General features: G+C 49.2%; 1 protein-coding gene across 3 annotated transcripts in view; it reads right to left on the bottom strand.

Annotated features, from left to right (window-relative positions):
• The window catches only part of Oatp30B (Organic anion transporting polypeptide 30B), a 228,164-nt gene that overhangs the window by 146,431 nt on the left and 56,392 nt on the right, over positions 1–25,341 (bottom strand). For 2 of the 3 annotated variants that reach the window (XM_084591734.1, XM_084591736.1), the window contains exon 2: positions 11,580–11,766. The gene's annotated coding sequence lies outside the window, so the exon portion shown is untranslated. Of the gene's footprint in view, positions 1–5,916; positions 6,068–11,579; positions 11,767–25,341 lie in introns of those variants that run through there. The other variant, XM_084591735.1, reaches the window with a different exon arrangement.

Raw genomic sequence — 25,341 nt, 5'->3', positions numbered from 1 at the left:
GACCACACAATGGCAGCGCCACTGGCAGATCGAAGGAAGAAAGGGGGGATACGTGAAAACCGGAACGACTCCTGGCGTCGGCGGATCAACAAAGCGGGTTCCGTATTTATGCCCTCGCAAGCGTGAGTTCCTTTCCCCCCATGCTCTAACGCTCCGCCGACGTCGCCTTACCTTCATTACAGCGGCCTATCTACCGGCGTGCAGGCCCTGAAAGAGTCTCGCGCCGGACTGAGGCTTCCTCCGTCGCCCCACGTCTTCACCTTCAGCGCCCGCCTGGGCGCCGCCACACGACCTGCCCACGACGGCCGTGCAACCCTTACTGTTCATGCACAGGGCACACATTCAAGCAGCTCTGCGACGCCACGGCGACCCGGAAGGAAAACCCGCTAAGCGACTCGGGAGATATATATGCGCGGGTGAGTTATGCAGCGATTCGCCCCGTCGCTGCAGTAGGGCGCACGGGGGAGCACGACGCAGGGGCGACAGGGCGCAGATTACTATACTATATAACTGGTCGCGAGACGAGGGCGGTGCTAATCGCTGTTCCGTAACGAGACGGACTCGGCTGTAGTAATTCGTTACAGGAACGCGGAGGCAGAAGAAGCGAAAGAGGAAGAAAAGAAAAACGAAGAGAGCACGAGGAATAGAAGAGCACCGCGAATGTGCGGGTGAAGAAGAATTAATTGCTTGGCGCTAATGACGCCGACTAGCGGCGTCATTAAAAAAAAGAATTAAACCTGGCTATCAGACAGCAAAACCGAAAAACCTCGCCCGATAAAAGGTCTGCGCTACGGACAAAGAAGATTAGGCTGATGCGTTGCGCAAAAATGTCCCGCAACTACTCGTTTTGGTTGGTTGGTTGGTTCATAGGAAGGGAAAGGCGCAGTATCTGTCACACTTGCTCTGTGGACACCTGAACCGCGCCGTAAGGGAAGGGATGAAGGTGGGAGTGAAAGTGGATAGAGAGAAAGGGGGGCCGTAGTGGAGGGCTACGGAGTAATTTCGACCACCTGGGGATCTTTAACGTGCGCTGACATCGCACAGCACACGGACGCCACTTCGTTTCGCCTCCATCGAAACGCAGCCGCCGAGGCCGGGATTCGATCCCGGGAACTCCGGCACAGTAGTCGGGCGTCTTACCACTGCACCACCCCGGCGGGGCTACTCGTTTTCTCGTGTGTTCGGTTTTAGAAATCGATTCTCACATCCAGCCGTCGTCACCTGAGTGCGGGCCGAGCACTGTACGAACGCTCTCCAAGTGTGCTGTAAAACCACTCAACGTACTATTTATTAATGCGAAAGCATTAGTAAACTATACGTTGTGCCAGCAAAAATCTGACATCAAAGTGTGCCGCATGATGTGACGTCATCCCACGGTGACGTCAACACTAATCACCGGAAGTGAGTTCTGAGTATAAAGAGGTGGCTATTAGTATAGTGTCATTAGTGATAATTGATGATAATAAGACAAACAAAAATAATTCTAACGGTGGTTATGAGAAATAATAAAACAATAATTATAAATGAGAATACCAATTAATGATAGTGGTAAATAAAATAAAAGCAAAGAATAAAATGAGAACTAAACAAAAGTTTCCGCTAACAAAAGTTAGCGCCGCTAACTTCACTGCCGCTAACAAAAGTTCACTGCCGCTAACAAAAGTTAGCGGCAGTGAATGCTTTCGCATTCCTCCAATGCAGTTTGTGCACTGACCTCTAAGCTTTTATATGCTTTCTCGGCAAGGCATCGAGGATTTTTAATACGCTGCGTACCCTCATTACACAAGAGACACTAAACTGACAGCATGTCTGTGATACCCACTTCTTTTCTTTACGATGCAAACGTTTTTACTCGCTTAAACAGGAACACAAGACACGTCCGCACGCAGCAGCTCATAAACGCCGAGCTGGGTCCCCAAAGTGTGGCAGGTGCGGAATTCGTGCGCCTGCAACTGTCGACTCCAAGTTTGATCTCCAACGTTACGAAACAGGGATGAAACAAGAGAGAAAAGCGATCCAGTAAGAAAGGTGCATGCAGAAAAAAAAAAAAAGAAAAAAAAACGGTTTGCGAAGTAAATTAACGACGACAGCACTGGCTCCTGCACACTCCTGCCTCACAAAGGATCTCCGCGCGACCGTACGAAACGAGCACAGACACACATCTGCACTCGCTGGGCATGCGTGGCCTCCCGATGGAGAGTGGTGGTTTGTGGGGTTTAACGTCCCAAAGCGACTCAGGCTATGAGAGACGCCGCAGTGGAGGACTCCGGAAATTTCGACCATCTGCGGTTCTTTAACGTGCACTGACATCGCACATCACACGGTCGCCTTGCTTTTCGCCTCCATCGAAAAGCGACCGCCGAAGCCGGGATTCGATCCCGCATCTTTGGGAACAGTACGTAGTCGAGCGCCGTAACCATTGCGCCACCCCGGCGGGGTTCCCGACGGAGAAGAAACCCACACACACAGACGCAGCTCTCGCAAATACCGTCTGGGGTCGATTCGGCGCGACACGAAAAAAAAAAAAAAGAAAAAGAAAAGAAAAGCAAACAATGCAGACAGGGAGCGCCGAAACAGCCGCCGCCAAGAACGCTAGAAGGAGACAACACAACGGCGTTCACCAGCCTTCAAACACTTTTGAGATGGAGTTCCTCACGGCGTTGCGATAGCACCACTCAGCTACCTAAAAGACGATCCGAATAACATACTGCGACGGAGTTTTGTAGAAGGAATCGGAGGCAGCATTACGGGCGATCGTCAGTTGGAACGCGTCGTCCGAATAAGCACGGGTTCCGAGGAACGAAGACGACCTCAGACGGCGCACTTCGCACGAGAAGCGCGACAAGAAAAGGAAACTATATACAACAACGCCGCACCGCCGGTGAAAGTGTATCGCGGCGCGAACTTGTAACGTGTCTCTGAGAGAGACCGAAGAGGGAGGGAGAGAGAGAGCAAGGGGCAGTAATCAGCGCGCACCAATAAAGGGGGCCGAAACGATTCCCAGAGGCCGAGTTGCGTCGTTTGCATCTCCGACCCGGCACGCGTCCCTGCGGCCGCACAGCAGAAGAAACGATGCCGTTAGGGCGGGCGCGCGAATTGCAACGACCGCCTTTGCTCGCTAACGAGCACTCGACGAGCGCTGCCGCATACAGGCTCTCGCTCTCAATGTAGGAGAGCAAAAGAGAAGGAGGGAGAAAATACAGTCCTATGCAAGGAACCGCCACACAGCCTGCCGGCATGCGTGCTGCTCATTTGCATTCATGGAGTTGTTGTAAAGTCAGCTGTGACTCGTTTCCGCGTTTGTTTAATACTGTGCCAGGTTTCGGCCCGTCGCGTCGTCCCGGGAAGGGCCACGTTTGACCCTGAACAGCCGCGAAGAAGAAGAAGGAGAAGAGGAAGAAAAGAAGAAGAACGCTCGGTTACCGTTTCTTTTCCTTTTTATTTTTTCCAAATTGTAGTTAAACATCCATATTTATCTGAATACTCCAGTCTTTGAACATATATATATTTACAAACTACAATGCACCCTGGCCAATACCCCACCGTGGGTATGTGCAATTTTGTCTGAGGTCATCATCATCATCACCGGCAACTAATGCTTTCGCTGCACATTCGGTTCAGCAGCATTGAACCCTTCTTCTCATTTATATGTGGGCTCGTAACTTACTCTCTCACGTAATACTGTTAAAGGATGAGCTTAAGTGTCCCCGATAATGTAGCACCTTACACTAATAGGGCGTGTTAGGAGAATAATGTAGCAGGCAAAAGAAGCTTCCGCCGTTGATATAGCAATTCAACGAGGGTTAACCAGAGTTAAACACACAGCTAATTTTTTTTTTGTCCTCCGGCCACGCATGCAGCGTCTTCTGGGCATTCCGTTCGTTGTGCGATGTGTGCATCAAGTTTTGCTTTCAACGACGCTCGAGCCAAACGGTGATGAGCCCCGATCACTTGAGCCTCGGAAGAGCATTGCCGTTTGTTGCAAAGTGAAACATACGTAGGCCAACTAACTGATCGACCCAGCTTTGTTTACAACATTTCCTCCAAACCAGTATGAAACTGCTATCGTTATCCGCATCCACCGGGACTTATTCCGATAGCTCTCCAAAGAGCTGTCTTGCGCTATCCATGGTCAGCAGCGCAAAATCCTTGCTAAGCATCCCCCCTCGCCCGACTGTCACACCGCACGGGACCAGTAGGAAATCCTGCTTCACCGAGGTCAGGATGCAGAAGCGAGCCTTTCACACCGCTATCAAGGGTTCTTCTTTTGCGAGCGTGAAAAGATCCGGCGTAGGCGTCCTCGACAGCGTCCCATTGCGCAGCCGCCCACAACTCACAGTTTAGCCGCTCAACCCCGGCTGCCGTTGTGATTGCATGCACTTGGAAGGAGACAGACTTCTTCGGCAAGCCTCGTGGAGAGTACGCCTGACGGAGCCGAGATACATCAGTCCCAGCTGTTGCGAGCGGCAGACAGAAAGGCGGCAGAGAAATAAAAAGGGCACCCGCGTTCAGGGCCGGCAATTTTCTTTCTCTCGAGACCATAGAAGAGCCTCGTACAGCGATCTCCGTGACGCACATTGTCGGGCATGGTTCGCGGTGAAGAAACCCTGAACCGGGGTCAACAGCGTCAATCGTGGAGCAAGGTCAACCCGGTCACGACCCCTCCAGGCAGACAGGATCGCCGTGAGCGCATTACTGGCAAGACAAAAAGAAGGGGACAAAAGATAACAGCGGGACTGTTAAGTGTCACAAGGAATGCCTACACGGCAGAGTTCCGCTTCCCAAAATGTAGGGCAGGCAGTTCTTTTTTTTTTTCTCCCTTTATTCGACAGAGTTGCGGCATCGTTCTGGCCATTACCTGCGGCCGGTTCTGCACCAGCTGCGTCGCACGGTGAGTGACATTTTGAAAGCGATACAGCTGTCAAGCCTCTCGACGCATTTCAGCCTTCTCACGCCGATTACATGAACCCCAGAAAAGTTGTAACGAGGCGGCAGCAAAACAGGGCCGCCGTCGCAACGACAAGGGGCAAGGTTATTACACTCCGGTCTAAGTATGTACGGTCGGGCCAACGATAACGAACCGGAAAGTGCAGCACTAGCTACTTACTATGAAATGAGCCACAGTCACCGGATGAATCTCTGAGAATTACTGCGTGCTTTTTTTCTTTCCTGTGATAATTATTTCATAGTTCAAACTCCAGGAAAACAGCGGAAACAGGAACGGCACTTCGGCGAAAACCGGCAGCGAATGGGAAATAAAAAGAGGAACTATCCAAGCCCCGAGACTGCTGTCAAGTTCCCCACGATGCATGCCGCAGGCGTAACACGTACGGGACCATCCATCGAGACAACCCAGCGTCACTGTACGCTCACAGTTGAAAACGACCCAAATATGTGGGAGTTCTTAAGCCAGCAGAGAAAGTGCGCACGTCGCGAAAATGAGCCCTATACCAAAGATAAGAGGAAAGCTGTTTTTCCCCTCGACAAAATTTAACTCGCAGATGGAGGATGGCCTCAGCCCGCCGAGGAGACTTCTCGTCTGCTCAAGAGAAACCATAGGGTTCCAAATAAAGGAAGCAAGAGAGCTGTCTTCGCACACTGCATTCATCACTACTGCTCATAGCGCAACCCTAGAAGAGTACGGCGTGTTCCTCGGCAGTCCAAGCGACGACATCTTTGCGAAAAGCTCACAGCAGTCCCTCGAGAAGACTGCGGCGCCATCGTTACAACACTTGCTTATCTATATCTGGTCGCCTTCGGCGAAGTACAAGACCTGCCGCCGCAGCATCGCATGACCATGGCATGGCAACCACCCCACTCGCAAAGCTTTTCGTCACCAGTCGGCGCCAGCAGCGCTAAAATAGAGAGCGAGAAAGAAAAAAGGAGGGTGAGGGAAAAAAAAAGAAGCGCGCTAACCTCGTCGCGGTCACGAGCCGCACCACGCCGCTTCTTCGTCTCCAACTGGAGCAGGGTCACGCGAGGCCACCCCATCGGGACGCCCTTCGGGCTCCGTCACGCGACAGTTTACGCACCGATGAGCACCACGCATTGCGAAGCGACAGCTAGCACTAACTGGCGCTCTCTCGGAAGCCTTCGTGCCGCCACCAGCAACCACGCACACCTCTGGCGTTCCGCAACGTCCTGCCTATCGCGCGCACCAACCTCCGCCACGGCACGCTGGGCATTTCTGCTTTTCCTCTGGAAAGCGGCAGCGGAGGTTGCGACACGGGAGAAAAATCGGGCGCCGCACTAACATCCCCAGCGGCAACGAGCTGTGCACCCCGCGTCGAGCGGAGCAACACAGCGGCCCGCCGCCGACGTCGACCGCCGCCGAGCACTTCCTCTCCGCTGGCTTTTCCTTCGCGCAAGCTCACCCGTTCACTGTCGGTCTCGCCGCCGCCGCCGCCGCCAGCGTTCCCGTTTTCAAAAGAAACGCGGCAGCCTGGCCGACGGAGTTCCGTCCGCCGTTGCCACTCGGGTCGGCCTTTTTGCCGTTTTCATTGTTCCACATCTTTTGCGGAAGGCGGGGGAACGGAAGGTTTCGTGCTCGGCGAGCAAAACGAAACGCGAGCGAGCTGCTGCAGCCTCGCGAGAGAGAGAGTCGAGGTGATCGCGCGAAGGAACCCCGACTGGAGGCCCAAAGCGAAAACGATAAAAATGAAATGTGTACAGTAGATAGATAAGAAGGAACGGTTTCACGTCCACCCCCATCCTTATCCCGGGATGCAGGATGACATATATATTTGACACGTGACCTGGGGGTCAGAAAGTCGGTGCGGTTTCTTCGCTAACCGTGCGGCGTATGTTGGAGCTACAAAAGCAACGACTTCGTATACATCTGAGCGGGACGGAGGTGGAGGGAATTAGCACAGCACAAAATAGTTATCTGTCCATCCATTATTTCGATTTCGCGCGCATGGAAAACGCGGGCTGTTTAAAACAGAATAAGCCAGTACACAAACTGCATCCTGTCGTTAATTATACATAGGTGGCACGTGCTCAGTTTGCAGTACATGATATTGAATACAAGGTCAAAAAAATATATACGATGTCATCGTTTAGGGAATTAACAGTGACGTCATTGGCTCCAGGGCCTCTCTTTAGCGGCGTCTGCCGTTCTCGAGTTGTATCCGACTTACACGAGGACTCAGGTATACGCCGAGCCCCGCAACATCCTGTGCATCTCAGGAAACGCTAACCATGTCGGCCCAATATTGGAACTATGTTGGATATTTCTGGCACTAGGTTGGACCAATGTATTACCAACACACTCCATTATTGAGCCGACGATTTCTGATGCCTGTGATAAACGCGCCTCCTCTTCGGGATTTCACCAATGACCCGATAATTATGATAAGTTCATTTTGGTACGTCCGTTTTCCGCTAAATAAATGTTGAGCAGGAACAATAAGCACAATAGAAGGGCTACAACAATGTGCAGAGGCGCATTGCACTATACATATACGCAATATAAAAAAGGACCACGCCAGTAGAGTATCGGGTAAGTTTCGCGGTTGCACAAACTTGCGCTCTGTTCCTAGCGGGACGTTTAAAAGCGATAAAGATCAAGCTCTAACGAAAAAGGTTGACTATACATTTTTCAATGAGAGACATATATTATGTTGAGGCATGAAAAGGAAAGAAAAAAAAAAGAGCCTCTGGCCGTGCCACATAGTATAACGGACAGACAAACACGCCACAGCCGCATATATAGACCACGCAGCCTTCGAAATGCGTACGCGAACTGCAAAACGACTCGGCGGTTGGTTGAGCGTTTAACCTTTCCCCGCACGCTCGCTACAGCTGGTTAGACGCAGAAAGGAATATTTCGCCGCAGAGCGCAATGAGACATATTGTAAACAGCGCGAGAGCACGAGACGATGCCTTCTTTTACATTTTTTTAGAAGCTACCGACTAGAATTGGTTGTTTACAATGTGCATGAAAACAGACACATGCACCTTCATCGAGCACGTAAACAAACTTGCCACGTCGAAGAAAGATTTCTAACACCATGCTCCGTTTCACGGTTCCGTTATAAAGTCACTCTTTTTTTTTTTTTTTCTCCGGGTGAATAAGTATTAAACGCTCTATACGTCACTCAGCGTTCTCGATCTGCTCGTACAACACAGACATGACGGTATTAGACTTTAATTTTTTTTTTTTTTTAAGGCTTATTTGGGAGCGCAGTTATTATATTTAGCAAGGCGAGGAAAGAGGGCGGCCTGCAAAGAGCGCGTAAGGCAGGCACAGTGTTGAACGTTTCAACTTCCGAAGATTTGGGGTACAAAGACGGAAAATATAGCGCATGTTCCGAGGCTGACCGCTGCACGCACAAGTGTGTAGGCTATAACCAAACATGGACTTCACAACATAGTAATGACTGCACTCCCACAGCATCGATCCACTCGCTTATCCCCCTCTACCTGAACGATTTCCCTACGCAATAAACCACATATCAAGGTAGCCTGCTAGTTTCCTGCCGCACTGTGACTTCTGTTACTCCTGTGTCTCGCGGTGACTTCTGATCAGAGACTTCACACCGTGACAATATGACGACTATCCTGCGCATACGCTGTTTCAAGTAAGACTCGTTCTATCGATATCATAGCCCTGGACTGATGTGAATATATGACGTCAACAGTGATAAATCAAGCAGCCCGCGACTGTGACAGCCTCCCTGCAGAGAATAAATGCTAAGCCCATAATCGATACACTATTCCTTCAAGGGAATCTTTCGTCTAAAATGTGGAAAAGAAGTCATTAAACGTTCATTAAACCGTCGGCCGTTGTGATGAAATTAGGGTGCACGATAAACTCGACACTCGGGCTTAATGCATCATCTGCAGTCCCGGATGTTAGAAGAAAACTGAAGAACGCGCAAACCCGCCAAAGAGTCCAAACAAGGCTCACACGAGGAGCCGACCAGACACCTACGCCGCTGCAACCCGATACTGCAGCTTGGGAATCGAGACCGCGGCTGCTTGTGCAAGGTGTGGCGTTCTTTGGTGTGTCCGCGGCCCGCCGAGGAGAGACGGGTGGGCGAAGGATAAAGAAGGAAAACCGCGCTGGTCGAGTTAGCGAAGCCGCACCACAGGGCAGCCACAGCGGGGAGAGGTCCTAATAAGAACCTTTTCGATTAGTAGAACGAAACTTTATTTAGACAAAGTAGTAGAGAAGTCGCCAGCCAGCAGCTAAGCTCGCCCAACCGAGATGCATGTGCGTTGGCTTTCTCGCTTCAGCAGAACACGATGTGCAATTATTAGGTTGCGCAGCAGCGGCTGTCCTATACAAGTTGGGACGTCACAGGTATGAAGTATAGGCTGCTGCTTGCAACAGACAAGGGCACTTGAAGTGTACGCTGTAAGTTTCGTGTGCATCAGCGGAGTCCTGAGACAATTCTCGGGCCGAGCCGGAGCGTATACCGCACTTTCAAAGAAATTACACCTTGCTGCCGTTACTAACATCATCTCTCATACTAAGCGACAGAGAATTAAGCGTCGGAATTAAGCACGTTCATTGAGGCCTTCGAGAGATATGGCAGAAAAGCATTACCTCGCGGCTTCACTTTTGAAAGACTACAGCCGCTCTGCTAGTCCCCGTTATGAGGTCCCATGCAGAGGCCAGGTGATACAAGAACAAGCGAACTGGTTCTTACAAGGTAGCGCAAGCGGTCACAACGCGATGCGGCGGAGCGCGCGTCCCCATACACGTATGCCTTTGTTGATGCGTAGATTGCCGCAGGCACAAATGCTACGCGGTGGCAATTACCTTACGGAACAACCGCGTCGCCATTACTTCCTTGCTTATAGGAAAGCAGCTCTGAAACATGTGCATGACAGCGGGCATGTTTCATATGCAGCTATGCTAGCTGGCAGCCCATGCTGACAATCCCAGAGCTTTAAAAAGGAACAACGACACCTGGTTACGAAAGTGGTATCTTAAAGGGTTTGCCTATGAGCGCGCTGCATATTACTTGTGTACGTCGACCTCTTTGTAACGGCAGGGAGACGCGAGATGGCCATCAAAAATGACCGGTCATTAAACTCGCTGTACGCAAAACGCATGCGGGCGGACAGGCCATTCTAGACAGACAGGCGAAAAGCAAGCTCGCAGAGAGGGAGTGCTCGCAAAAGGAAAGGGCAGCCCGACGGTCACCGAACTATACTTTCGACGGTCGGGGGGTGCTCGAACGCCGTCAGCAAAAATACAAGGGACAGTGTACTCGGGATGGATGGAATATAGAAACGGCCCCTTTGAAACGGGGTGATAGCAGTTGCTATTATGCTCGTTCCCCCCCCCCCCCCCCCCCCTATCTCAATATCGTTTTAGGTCGGTTAACTATACCATCATTCCATTTAATGAATTTTTATATATTTACATTACTAACTTACGCCACCTTTCTGCTTTTAAGCCACCGATCTTCCAATCGGGTTTTTGCTATCTTCCACCGCAGATTCATTCACCCGACCATTGGTATCTCTAAACCCCAAACCCCAGGGCAAAACTACTTTCGACAGTAATTGGCGGTATGCGACCCCCCCCCCCCCCCCCCCCCACACACACAGAAACGTACAGTCGGCAGCAAAAGTTCATGGGACAAGTGTGCTCGGGAACGGATCGATTGCAGCGCTACCTCTCAACTCATTAGCATGGCATTAATGCCAACCGATGAAGCGTGCATTTCATAATAACGGCTTGAGGGGCTAGTTGGTGCATCATCGTATTCAGATATGTGTGTTTGTTTGCGCCACATATCTGAATACGTGCATTTCATGTGAATGGTTTGCGTAAAAGCGGCAAAGTAAGAACTGTTCCGCACACCAGAATCCTCTAAACTGCTGCTGACGGCTGCACCATGTGGCTGTAGCAGCGAGAGCAAAGAACCAAGCACTACCGCCTTAACAGCTACGATCCCTTGGAAGAAGTGATGAAGAATGTAGGTAGAGATGGCGCTTCAATTAGCAACTCAACAACTATATCGTCCATTAAGGCTTTCTAGTTCGAATCCTTGTCTACGTTCTGTTTCCTTTTTATTTTTATTGCGACGGCCCAGTTACTGCGCCAGTCAGCAAGATGGTGGCGCAAAAGAGTGCAAGATCCCAGACGATGCGTGCATTTCTTCGCAAATCTGGAGCTGAAATTTTTTCGTTATTTGACATCTCATCTCGACCTATCTCCATAACTTCTATTGATGCCTTCTAACACTCAACTGACGTTTTCTCTGTGAGCAATTTGCGACGATTAAGTAGGTGATGCGTCACTGTACGCTGCATCGCAGACCGTGCAGTATCATAGCGACATCAGATAACGCGACGTGTTTCGCGGAGAAGACCCGTAGCACACTTTGTAATCTCTCGAATCCACGAATAAAGCGCGACATCGGCGAACGCGATTTCCCGTTTAACCCCATTTCTCTTTCTTCTAACACCCTTCATGCTCGATCCCACGTCACCCGGGCACATTACGGACAGCGCATTGCAAGAAAATCTGAAATCAAAGGGGCATTCGATGAGACATTTACGAGGGAGCATCGTGCAAGCAAACGTGAAGGCTGCAAAGTAGTAAGAGCTTCACTCACCAGCCGTCGAGCACGCCAGGTAAGCGACGCCGAAAGCTCAAGACGAGGACAAGAATCTCCTGCGGAGCGCCGATATCCTGCCCGCCTCCAGAACCTTGTCGTCTCACTGCAATCTTCCCACAGGAACAATGGATTCGCGCACAGTACGCTAGCCACAGCCGATGTTGCCGTTCCAGAGAGACGATCACTGGAAGGAGAGCAACAACACGAACGAAACTTCGTCACGAGATGGAACCACCAACACTGGTATGAGGCAAGTGAGCCCCAAGCGATCACCACTCTTCTTTCAGCAAGACGTAAGCAACAACGCACACGCGCACTCGGTTATGGCTCTCGCGCCGAGCGAGCTCTTCACCGGCCTACAGTTCCGCGCGGCGTCTGCTGCACGACTCGCGCAGCACAGCTGAGGACTGGTCCGCGCGGGTTGGAAGCGGGTCGACAAGTGAGAGAGAAGAGAGAGAGGAAGAAAGTAGAAAGAAGAGGGGAGAAAGACGAAGAGCGTCCATTTCTTTCTTGGGTTCGTCCGCGCCGCTTCTGCTCGTCTTCCCTTCCTTTCCTCCTCCGGCACCTTCCCTCTCCTCCGAAGCAAGGAGGGCTTCCCTCATCACCTGACCCAGTCTGGCTTACGTCACGCGTGACGTCGCCCAACCAGCACGTGCGGTCCGTCGCCGCAGCAAACAGCTGATGGCTGCGCGAGGCCGTGAAGGGGCGCGCGAAATTTGCGCCGCTCGCGCAGTGTTACGATCGCGTCCTGGCAGTCACAGTTCGTTTCGGGCAATATAGAAGGTGAGGTTTATTTTCAAATTATTTTTTTTTTCTGCACAGAACTTGAGAACAGAATTCAGGGGATCGCGCATAGATCATCAAACTACAAAAAAAGACTTCTTGGGCGGAGGGATACCGCTGACTGCATCCCAATAATTTTGAGCTGTTAATTAAATTTGTTTCGGATTTGCATAAATATCGATAATATTACTTTTTCCAGGTAAATCGATATTTGTCCGGCAGTAAAAGATGTATTGGTTTACGAGGGAATTTGATTTCAAACGCTTTTCCACCCCTTCGAATAAAACCCGCGACGTCTACACCGAACAGAGCTCCATGATCACCGCTTTGAATAGAACCGACTCCGGAAACGGCGGCGAAAATACTGTATTCGGATAACATTTTCTATTTGGGAATTCTGATATCAAAAGGTGATGGCGAGATACACTACATTATTTACCATTCTTTTTTTTTTTTTTTTAGCTTATGCGAAAGCTCTGCCTACACTGAAGGTTCCGCTTTTTCATGCGGTCACAAACTCCAGATTGTCCTCTGTGAGAACGGGATGACCGCCAGAACAGTAGACGGCATCTGACAACACAGCCCGTAGCTATGCACAAAGTGTGAAGTACGTACAGTGTGAATCACATTTGGCGTGAACATGGCTCCGCATGGCCGTTGCACATAACCCGGCCACGAATCAATGTAATTCTCAATATGAATCAAGTGGTGCTTCGTTCCGTCCGCCATTTCGCGTGAATTTGCCACTGGCTTGGGCGCATTGATGTGCCGTACGTGCGCAGAAACGCGGACGTCATTTTTCTGCTTTGCTAAGACAGGTGTGAGAACATGCGCAGGTAGATTCTGCCACCCAAAATCTTTATATTTCGCTCACAACATAAAGGATACCCAGTCTCTCTCTCTCTCTCTCTCTAATTTTATGCGCTTGAAGCCGATAAAAGTTGTACTTCAGCAAAGATGCACAGATTCGACAAACGAAAGCCACTGTATACTGCGCATAGAGCTGAATTTTCACAACACACAACAATCTCACGAATCCAGTAGACTGGAGAGCTGGGCCACTTGGTACATATCGGTAAATATTGAAATCAGTGGAAGGACGTAGACACAGAGAGGTACACAGTATACTGCCGGACTATGAACCGAGTTTATTTCTAAGAAATTCGCATTCATATATACCCTTCAGCGAAGAAGCAACACATGCGCACATGACAAGAAAAAAAAAAATAGTGATAATCACGAGGAAAATGAAATGCCCGTCACAGCACACTATCTATGTGCGCTGTAGGAGCTGAATGGCTGTAATTTTTTATCGAATAAGGTCACAGACGTGCCACTGACACGATTCTCATCCTTTTTGATAATATGACATGCTTACAGGATTTCGCGTTGGTTATTTGTGTTAACCCACCCAGAATGATGGTTCCCTTAAGCAACGACCTGCATTTATGCTTTCGGCAGCGTTTTGGCAGATTCGCCCCCTTATCGGAAAGTACAGATCTTTCATGTTCACGAAGCCGGGCATTTAAGAAGCGGCCCATTGTCCGACATACATTTTCCGGCATGATAATGAAATACGCAATTTGAGTTACACAGGGAACAACTTTTGGCTCATGGTTAACTGCGCACAGTGGATGTTTTGTTATAATTACCGATTCTCGTGCACAAACTAGCCAGTTTACGCGGTGTGGAAAAAACCAGTTGATTATCTTGACCATTGGCGACCTTTTCTATGTTGTGTGAAAGCGCGTGCAAGTAAGGCATTACTTCAATTTTTCTTTTTTTCTACTTTATATGTCGGCTTCGTTTGTTTCGTCTTTACTGTCTTCAGCAGTTTTCCAGATATCTCTTGGATTACGTGCATAGGGAACTCTGATTCTCGATCAAATGTTGCTTTTGTAGCAGAAAGCTATCTTGCATGGCGTGAAAGTTGTCCGAGGCGGGGCACCAGCCATCCATCCCAAGCGACGGAGGGCCGGAGCCTCCTCATCCGCTGGAATAAATAAAAAGCTCTGCTCTCTCTCTCTCTCTCTCTCTCTCTTCTGCAATGCGTTATAACGACACCGGTTATCTATAAGTTCTTTTGGTTAGCTTTGAATGGTATAAGCTGTATGGTAGCAATGTCTTTCTTGTGCGTGGAACGTAAGTCCAGCAAAGGTACCCGTTGCCATGATGCGTTAGAATGATGTTTAAAAATCTAATATTGTTGCGCGGTCAGGTAGTTCATGAGCGAACGTTAGAGCTTTAGAACATGACCTAACTCAGTCTAAAACGTTAGCGGCTACATCCTGCAAATTGTCATTTAGAGTAACATTGAAAAGTTAAAGGGAGTCATCAACATACCGCAAGACTTCAGTCAAACATGCCATTTCCAATCTCTCTCTTAGCACGGTGCCAAAACGGACCAAATAAATGCGGGTTAAGATTGGCGCTACACTACAGCCTTTACATATTCTCCTCTTCCGCAACATACATGTTATCAATAAAGTCAATCATCGTCGAAGATAGGCATGCCTTGAGAAGTTCCAAAAGCCACCCACAGATCATCCACACATGTTTTGGAACTCAACTGTACCAGAATCCTCGATCAGGTCCCGCATTGCCTCAAACAGCTGATCATGGGGCACAGAGTAGTAAAGTTCCTTGATGTCAACAGAGATAGCTGATTTATTTGATTCCTGAATTCGTTGCTTGTTAAATACAGGGAACATTTTGCTACAAATAGGTCACATGATTGCAGGGTAAAAAGCTTGGTTTTCAAAACCAAGCTTGAAAGCTATATTTTATACTATTAACGGACAACGTTCAGCGACCGACAACGGACATTGTAATGGTGGCGTTAAGTTGAGAAAAAGATACGCTAATGCACGCCGTCGCGTTACCGCTGCACAATGAGGGTCTGAAACTCCTGCCTTAGTGATAATGACAGCGGTTTTTTTTTTTTTTTCGGTGGTGTACGGAATGCACCAGAGCGAATATAAGCACGACGAACACGAGCACGCAGTAACTTCCTGACAGCCATTAGGTATCTTTTTCGCGTTGAACATCACAGCAGCAGTCGACCCCAATATGACACCGCCGCCCGTTCAGTATACTATGCGCCGCCTATACATTCATTTGCCAAACTGTCAGTATTTCGATACATTTGCCCCCATGTTAAACACCCGTGGAAACAATAACGGCGTAACTTTACGACGACATGAAGTCATGAAAACGAGCACGCGCTGTCGCAATCGTTTCTCGTCGCGGGCATCCCTTGTACACGCGAAAAAAAAAAAGAAAAATGAAATAGGGAACGATAAGAACGAATTTGTTTGCTGGATTATGAAATGGCTTTTGCAAGAATATGCTCGAGAGAAAAAGGCGCGATATATTCAGCTTTCTATTTTAAGGCAGCAAGAAAGAACAAACGTGTTGCAAACTCTCTTTCCACGCGATGACTCATTCCGTCCCAACGGTGATTGCGAAAGGCAGGCTGCAACTCTCTCTCCCTCTCTTTTAATCTCAATTTTCGTCGTACTTAAGAGTATTGTGAACGGAATTCAGGGCAAGCGTAACACACTCCTATGCGACAAAGGCTACACTGACAGTGTGCGCTATTACGCGCATCCCGCCGTGTGCTACATGGTGTGAAGAAATGAAAGCACCGCAAAGCTGAGTCTTGCATCCTGAATGGCAAAAGTGGTCACAAATAAGGCGCGGCGCGGTGCAGCCAAGACATCGCGGAACTCTGTGGGTGCGTTACCGGTTGCTGCGTTTCTTCGCTTCTAACTTCGCACGAGGCTAGTGTCGCAGCGCTTCCATACTCACATGCACATATGTGCCCTCGCAAGCATTCAATAACAAGAGCTCTCGAGCGTGTGGCCTCAATTGATATTAATGCCTCTGAGCGCTGGCCGATGGGTCCGACATAATGCTAAGGTGACTATCGGGCACCCGTCATAACCGTCAGCCCCAGATACATCGTGCTGAATAGTCGCGGGCCAATCATAATACGAGCGCTCGAACGTGTGACCTGAACGGTCATTTCCGCCGCTGGTCGCTTTAAGTGGCGGTACTCGGACGCGCGTCCCCAGTCATTACGTTTTGTGAGACTGCGCGTGGCTAGCGTAATTTCCCCCCGAACAAAAAGAAGCGACCGAAGTGGCTGTCAGTCCTCAACCTCTCATCAAATGTCGATGTAAAATAATAATAATAATAATAATAATAATAATAATAATAATAATAATAATAATAATAATAATAATAATAATAATAATAACGTATAAACGCACACATACAGACTAATTTCCATCGGGAGATAATAGAATGGGACTGAACCTATACATCGATATACATTGAAAAATGAAAAAGAAAGAGTGCGCGAGGACGTTCGCTAAAGCAACTGAATGCCAAAGGTCCGCAGCTGCTTCAGACGATGCGCCTACACGCTACTCCTCAGTCTGCACCTCGCAGAGTCAAAATGAAAAACTCGAGGAAAAAAAAAATATATATATATATGGAGAGAGAGAGAGAGAGAGAGAGAGAGAGAGAGAGAGAGAGAGTACGTGGTCGAAGCCAACACCGTGGCGCAAAACGAGTCGGCACACTGAACGCGGCAGTGAACGGGTGGCGCTCGACGCGCCAGTACCCTCTCCTCAACATCCATCCAAGAAGAACACTGTGCAGGAACTAGGCGCCGGCAGGCGGACTCTGGAATGAAAGCGGTCAAAGCGCTACGCGCCGAAGGCGAGGAAAGAAGGAACGCTAGAAAGAGAGAGAGTAGGCGAATCGCAGCAGGAAAATGAACGAGTAGCCGAAGCAGCCGCGAAGCCGTGTTCCCTGGTCGAGCTTTGTATCTGTGTCAGGTTGTGCGTGTGTGGCGGCGCGCGCTCACTTCCCCTCCTCCGCATCCTCCTATTTCTGTTCGGTATGCATAAGCGAAAGTCCGAGAGAGCCTATTTTCGGGGGGCGGGGGCCGGGATCAGCGCACGTATGGCACACACGCCCGGGCCGCCGCCACCACTGCCTGCTACTTGCTGCTTGTCGGCGGTGGTACAAAGCGACAAGACGAGGAAGCCGTTGTCGACGGAGACTCCTAGAGCTGCGCCCCTGCTGTCGCGTCGAAAGGCAAGAGAACGAAAGCGTTCTCGAGTTGGTACGCTTCATTTCGCGCGCGCAGGGAAGTGGCGCGTCGCGGTCGTGTGTGTCATTGGCGTGAGGGGTGGCCGGACCCGAACAACATATACGCCATCAACGACGGCTAGTCGTGCAAAACGGAACGGACGTGTCCAATTGCAGTAGCCGGTCTCCAGCGTCAAGCTCCCGACTTCCACCCCGTGCACCACTCGTGCAAGGAAGCGTAAGGCGAGAAAGCCATATAAATAGAGAACGAGAAAAGAGAAGTAAAAAAAAAAAAAAAAAGTAAAATAAACCGGCAAAGACGCAGCGCTGACGCCTCGCTCTCAACGCGTGAACATTTATTTTTTCGCCTTTTTTTTTTTTTCCCCACTCATCGGTGCACGCTATACCATCGATAGCCTTGTCACACGCTCTGTGTGTATATTCCGACTGCAGTGTGAAATTATACAGAGCTAAACAAAAGGAAACAAAGGAACAATAGCGAGAGAAAAAAAAAAAAGAAGAAACCTGGAACGCATAAAAGTTTCGGGAAAGAGAAAATAGATTTGCTTTTGCGAGACTAAACCCTAAGTTGGCAGTCTGCTGGCTCCGTGCTCGCGTGATGTACGTAGCATGGGTGTGTATACTCCACAGCGCAAAGACTCAATTTTATCGCGCCCGGGAGCCCAAGTGGACGCCGAATGCTATTTATCGTCATTTTAAGGCGAAAACAATTAACAGCTCATGAGCGATCGATCAGAAAGAGCGAAAGTCCCTCTCCCCCTCCCAGAGCAGAGAGGGAGAGACACTCTTTCGAGAGAGAGCATAATGTCTTACTTACTCCCCTTCTCTGGAGAGAGAGCCTCTTTTCCTCTCTCTTTAGAGAGAGAGAGAGACTTCCATATAGACAGAGACACACACACACACTCTCTTTCTCTCTCTCTCACGAGGAATCGGGGGTGTTCCAAGGATCTCAGCAGGGCGGCCGAAAGGCTTTCGACTTGCTGCACGTAAGGTGACTTGTAAGTGCTCCCCTTAAAGGGCCACTGTCCAGGGAAGGCCCTTTTAAGCAAAGGAGCCCAGTGTTTCGATCAGGTACCGGAGATAGTCTGTGCAAAATGCTACAGTGACACGCGCGCCGCAAAGCATCGAAAATACAATTCAAAGCTCTCTCATGCTCTCCTTTGGGAAGCCAGCTTCCCCGTTTCCTGCGCTGGCCCGACGGGCCACAGTAATGACGTACGTACCGCGAACGACGTCCATTGGTCCGTCTCGCTGACTGACGGGAGAAGGATGGGTGCCTACCGCTCGCTGCGCGCTTTTCCCTCGCCACGGCCAGACTGAATCTAGGGGCTTTAACTGAATCCAGCGGCGCGCGCTCCCTCGGCCGTTTTTCTTTCTTTTTTTTTTTTCGCGCTCGCGGAGTGCCACGCCCCACTTCCTGCCAAACGCGGAGGAGGAAGGGGAATTTATCTTGCGGAGGCTAGACGACCTCGGGCAGGAGAGTGAAAAACCTTTGCGAGGGAACGGAAGGAGAGAAGCATGACAGAATCGGGTAATTGCGGTGGCTGTAACTGCGTTATTAGTTACTCTTTTCAAAAACATTTTGCGGCCTTGCGTTCTAGGGGCGAAGTCTCACAGTCACCGGGGAAGAAAATATTTTCGACCGGAGGGTGGACAGTGGGCCTTTAACATTTTCTAACATGGACCTACACAGACAATCATGCAGCGTTTTGGGGGCACGGAACAGGCCAGCCGATAACGACCACGCTGTTATCAACAGGGAGTCGGCAAGAAGGGTATTGTGTATGCCTCTAGGGCACTCACTCACGATGATGACGAAAGCTCTGCCTAAAAGAAAGTGTAAGCACTCTCTAAACAATTTTTTTGGCGTGAGAAAATTAGCGTACATGAGACGTAAATCACGTAAGGCGTGAGCAAAAGTGGTATACAGCACTCAGCCGGTGGTGTAGCTCGAGAAAACTGCATCCCAACTTTATCTACCAACCGCTATCTAAAATCGAGACTAGCGGCGGTGCCCCATTTTATCGACATTCATATGTAGATGTCGCAGGCCCCTACGCTGTCGTTTGATGCAGTTTTCTCGAGCTGTGTCACTGGCTTAGTGTTGTATACCACTTTTGCTCACGAGTGTACAAGTGACGAGCGACGCCGCGACACTGAACACTTTGGCCGTTTCGAGCTCGTATACTTACCTGGCTCGCGCTGTCGGCAGATCCAAAGCCTATCCAGCTCGATGCAGAAAAGACCTTCGCAAAGTAACACGTCTGACGTAGCGTGACGGCGAAGTAACAGCGGCTTGGAATCGCGCCAGTCAAACAAACGTTGAGATCAAAGCAGAATATACGGCCTGGGAGAGCGATTTCAGACGGGCGAAATGTTTTAGCGCCCGCACTGTAAACTCAGTCAACGACCAGCAGTAGCTAATTAAGACGAGAGCACTGAGTACCGGGTTTTCTTCTTCAAGCGTTCCTTTTACTGCCCCAGGCGAAACATTGCAAAATAAAGCGAACAGGAAAAGAGGCGGCCACCGCTGCCAAGGAACAGCGTGCCAACGAAAATAGAGAGAGAGAGAGAGATGAGATGAGATGAGAAAAGAGAAAGAGAGGAGCACATTAGGGAGACACGAAACAGACCTGAGGGAAAGTGGCAAATTAACTGGAGCCATTCAACCACAATTCACATTCGAGCTTTCTGGTTCGCGCGCCGACTTTTCTGGAAATCCAGACCAAGGCAAAAGAAGAGGAAAAGGCACGCGAAGAGAATAAATGACTCTTTTCGCGGATCGAAACCTCCAACCTCCACCGCAGCCACCTGCAGCAAGCAAACGGGGGGCTCCGGCTAAGCAAGCAAAGGTTACAAAAGTGCGAGAGCACAGAGACGAGGCGAGGAGAGAGTGAAGGGTGAGAGACAAAAAGAAGAACGCGCACCGTCGGAGCGCGATACTGCTGCTATTGGGCGCGCTATCTGCGCTCTGCCAGCCTAATGGAATTGCGATCGATTGAGCCCCTTTAATGGGAAACAATGGAGCGCTGAGAGAGCCATCTACTCGGCCCCTGACGCCCAAAATGCGGGCGCACCTCTGCAACTCCACGTCTCGCGAAAGACTTGGTCCGAAGTTGCAGGCAGCGTGCGACTCCTTAGACGACAAGTAGCGTCGACGGTCGACTCAGACACTGCTCTTGAGAAACGCGCGCACACCTGCCGCACTGAACCATTAATGCACCACTGGATAGCGCCACAGGCGTCCTTCATAAGACAGATGGCTTTTCGAAACTCGCGCCACGAATTGAGAGATGCGCAACATGAGAATGAGATCGTGAGGGTTCCCTTCTCTCATAACGTGACGGCATTAACTCGGCGACGCGTTAGGATACATAGCTTCTGTTTTGTATAACTCGTGGTGTAGTTACCCTGTGGTTGAAAGAGGGAATTGTAGGCTAAATGATGGCGGCGCGTAAATCGTGAGGGTGACAATGGTATGAATAAACAACTCTGGCGTTAACTTCTCATGTGGATAGATATGGAGCGAAAAAATGGGTGCAGCTTAATGGAACTAAACCATGCAGGTGTTTCACGGAAAGTGGCCAATAATTCTTTAAAAGAGACGTTTTGAGACATAGAGGTGGGCGTCTGAAGCAAAATTCCATGTGTTGGCGAACACCGGGAAACATAAGAACAAAGTTAACTAAGCTGGCTAACTAATTTCTCATTAATTTTATCACTGTTATTGCTAATAATTGGTTCACAGGAAGGGAAAGGCGCAGTATCTGTTACACTTGCTCTGTGGACACCTAAACCCCGCCGTAAGAGAAGGGAGGAAGGTGGGAGTGAAAGTGGAAAGAGAGAAAGAGGAGCCGTAGTGGAGGGCTACGGCGTAATTTCGACCACCTGGGGATCTTTAACGTGCGCTGACATCGCACAGCACACGCTATTGTTAGACGTCTATATCGATTAGAGCTATTTCGCCCGTCATTAGTGAGGCCACATTAGTTATTCAAATTCCGAAAATGCGATTAGCTCTGTGGCTCAAAAAGTTGGCTGTGGTTTAGCTTATACGTTAAACATGGTAGCTTCACGTGGCTACCCCCGCTCCTCCTTTCATACATGGCTGGGGACGTGGCGTCACGGCCTAAAGCGCCCCCACGATCATCACATGACTCCTTCGTGCGGCAGCCGCATCTGCCTCCAATTCTCGGATCCTACCCCGTTTCAAATAAGGCCGGCTCAAAAAAAAAAAAAAAAAAAAAATTTTTTGCTAAAAGACGCGCGCCTTTGACAAAATCTCTTTACAGCACTGCCCTCAGCACCGTCAATCTATGGCGCAAGTGACCGGCCTGCGGTGCTCGCCGCTGCTTGCTGCTCCAGACCACGCAGGGCAGAAAAGATGACGTGACACCTGCGCCATTGATTGACGGCGCTCGCTGCACGGTGAGGGTTTTTCAAAGGTGCGCGTCTTTTGGCACGACACAGCCAAATATTTCTGAGCCACAGCGCCTTGAGTAAACTTGTTTTCGGAATTCGAAAAAGTGATATGGCCATTAAACTAATTGCCGGCTACCAATTTCTTACTGGAACTAGACGGCTATAGTTACAAAATCAATTATAAGAAATTAAGCAGCTCACTAGTTAGCATTATTCCCCCCGTGTTCTGATGTACGCCAACACTGGTACAATTGTGCAGCAGAAGCCGTTTTCATATCTCACGAAGCCAATATTAAACAATTAGTGGACAGCTTCCTTGTAACACCTTGCATAATAGTGCTCGCGAAGTCAGTGCTACTACCAACATGTTGCCTTCAGAATGATATAGGGTGATTTTTTTTTTTTTATTGTTTACAAACTTTGTTTTAAAACCACGAGATGTTCGCCTGTGTGGTCTGTGCAGACCGGTTTTAAGTAAGGCGGACATTACGCACGCGACAGAGAATTAACCAATCAACTTTATGTATTTGTTTCTAAGGGTTAACGATATGCTGAGAAAATTAAAAATGTCAGCAGCAAATTTGAGCCCCGTTTTTAAATTTTCATAATTGATAATGAGGCTCAAATTATTAATGAATGCAAAAACTGCGAGAGCATGCAGAATCTGCAGTGGAGAAATGCGAAAGCCTGAGCGTTGTTGCTGCACACGGTATACATCGCGCGCTTCATGTACAGCATTTGCTAGCAAGGCCAGGGCTGGTGCCGTGCGCACAGTGGAAATTTTCTTTCCTTGTCCCGAACGCCGGCGGCTGCGTTTCGATGGAGGCGAAACAAAGAGGCGCCCGTGTGCTGTGCGATGTCAGTGCACGTTAAAAATCCTTGAGTGGTCGAAATTACTCCGTAGCCCTACTATATCTTTTTCAGCTTTCACTCTCACCTTCCTCCCTTCCCCTACGGCGCGGTCACAGGAAACAAGTGAGACAGTTACCGTGCCTTTCCCTTCCTATAAATCAATAAAAAAGGTGTCCTTTACGGCGCGGTTTAGGTGTCAACAAAGCCCCGCCGGGGTAGCGCAGTGGTAAGACGCCCGACCACTGTGCCGGAGTTCCCGGGTTCGAACCCGACCTCGGCGGCTGCGTTTCGATGGAGGCGAAAAGAAGAGGCGTCGTGTGCTGTGCGATGTCAGCGCACGTTAAAGACCCCAGGTGGTCGAAATTACTCCTTAGCCATCCACTACGGCTCCTCTTTCTCTCTTTCCACTTTCACTCCCACCTTCATCCCTTCCCTTACGGCGCGGTTGAGGTGTCCACAGAAAAACAAGTGAGACAGTTACCGCGCCTTTCCCTTCCTATAAATAAATCAGTAAAATCAGTAGGTGTCAACAGAAAGCGTCTTTGCTTTCCTGATAGCCAATTATTAAGTCAGAAACAATCCATTTCCGGTTGGCGTGTCATCACATCCATTGGGCGTCGACATTAGTCGCATTGCTAATGTCAACGTTTGATTTTACGTATACATTTCTCGCTCGAATTAATTAACTAATCATCCTACCAACATAATCTATTTTTCTGCAGCATCTCCATATCGTCCTCTATTGCGCACAACCATTCGTTTGACGACACAACAGCTGCGGAGATGTTTTGCGGACAAGATCTTGCCGACATAGCCTAGGAAGGCTTTCACCTTAAATATATGCTTTTATAAAGCTCGCTGAGTTGACTTTCCGGCACTTAATTTACGAAATCACGTCAATAGCAATTTTACACCTCAAATACCTTGCGGCTAAAAACAGCGCTAACAAAAGGATAGAGACCGAACCCGACGCTATGCCACTCTCCTTCATCTCGTGTTAGCGCTGCTTTTCGCCACAATATCCTGCACCGACAAGTCCAACTTTCTACCCTTTTAATTATATATTTGGCAATGTTGAAGTTTGGGCGAACTTGCCAGGAATAAATTAGCGATATCATTATATCTTATGCAATGCGGTAAAGTCGAATCAACGTGCGTTCAAATGCGTCTGTCTGCCGTTCAATATTAATTTCGAACCACTTTGCCAATTAAGAAAGCTTAAAGGGCTCGACTCAGGGGCTCACTTTCGCAATATAATCGTCTCCCTTGAAAGCATAAATAAAAAAAGTTGATTAGTTAACTACAGTCAATGAATCGCCTAATCATTCAGATAATAGCATGCGTGATTTCCGCCTCACTGTAATATCCACCTGCAAGTTTGCAAACGGTTAAACATGACCCTGTATACCTTCATGCATAACTGCCATCGAACTGCAATCGCTCTAATAAATTGCACTCGATGAATAGACCGCGAGCACAAAGGGACGCTATACATAAAAATTTGTTTCTCACGAAAGAGTCATCGCCTTCTACCACGCTCGAATATATAACGCGCAAGCAAAGAAACCTTGCGGAAAGCTGCAACTGATTGATCAAGTAACTCTAATTCATAAAGTGATTGTGAAGATTCGTTAACAAAGCTGTCATCGCTTATTATTACACGCGGCGTCCGTATATCTAAAGCGATTCATGCTACGAGGACTACACGAGGGGGGACCTACGAGGCTACGAGGTTGAAGGGCTCCCCAGATTTCTACCATCTGGGCTTCTTTAAAGTGACATCGCACAGGACACGGGTGCCTTGCTTTTCGCCCACATCAAAAAGCGGCCGCTGCGTCCGAGACTGAACCCGCATCCTAGTTCAGCAGTCATGAGCCGAAACTACTGAGCCATCGCTCTCTCTCTCTCTCTCTCTCTCTCTCTGTGTGTGTGTGTGTGTGTGTGTGTGTGTGTGTGTGTGTGTGTGTGTGTGTGTGTGTGTGTGTGTGTGTGTGTGTGTGTGTGTGTGTGTGTGTGTGTGTGTGTGTGTGTGTGTGTGTGTGTGTGTGTGTGTGTGTGTGTGTGTGTGTGTGTGTGTGTGTGTGTGTGTGTGTGTGTGTGTGTGTGTGTGTGTGTGTGTGTGTGTGTGTGTGTGTGTGTGTGTGTGTGTGTGTGTGTGTGTGTGTGTGTGTGTGTGTGTGTGTGTGTGTGTGTGTGTGTGTGTGTGTGTGTGTGTGTGTGTGTGTGTGTGTGTGTGTGTGTGTGTGTGTGTGTGTGTGTGTGTGTGTGTGTGTGTGTGTGTGTGTGTGTGTGTGTGTGTGTGTGTGTGTGTGTGTGTGTGTGTGTGTGTGTGTGTGTGTGTGTGTGTGTGTGTGTGTGTGTGTGTGTGTGTGTGTGTGTGTGTGTGTGTGTGTGTGTGTGTGTGTGTGTGTGTGTGTGTGTGTGTGTGTGTGTGTGTGTGTGTGTGTGTGTGTGTGTGTGTGTGTGTGTGTGTGTGTGTGTGTGTGTGTGTGTGTGTGTGTGTGTGTGTGTGTGTGTGTGTGTGTGTGTGTGTGTGTGTGTGTGTGTGTGTGTGTGTGTGTGTGTGTGTGTGTGTGTG

This window comes from Amblyomma maculatum, chromosome 1 (assembly GCF_055883805.1).
Source record: "Amblyomma maculatum isolate TAMU_Amacu chromosome 1, ASM5588380v1, whole genome shotgun sequence".
Classification (NCBI taxonomy): domain Eukaryota; kingdom Metazoa; phylum Arthropoda; class Arachnida; order Ixodida; family Ixodidae; genus Amblyomma; species Amblyomma maculatum.
Note: the sequence above shows the minus strand (reverse complement) of the source record. Positions and strands in the feature narration are given on the sequence as shown.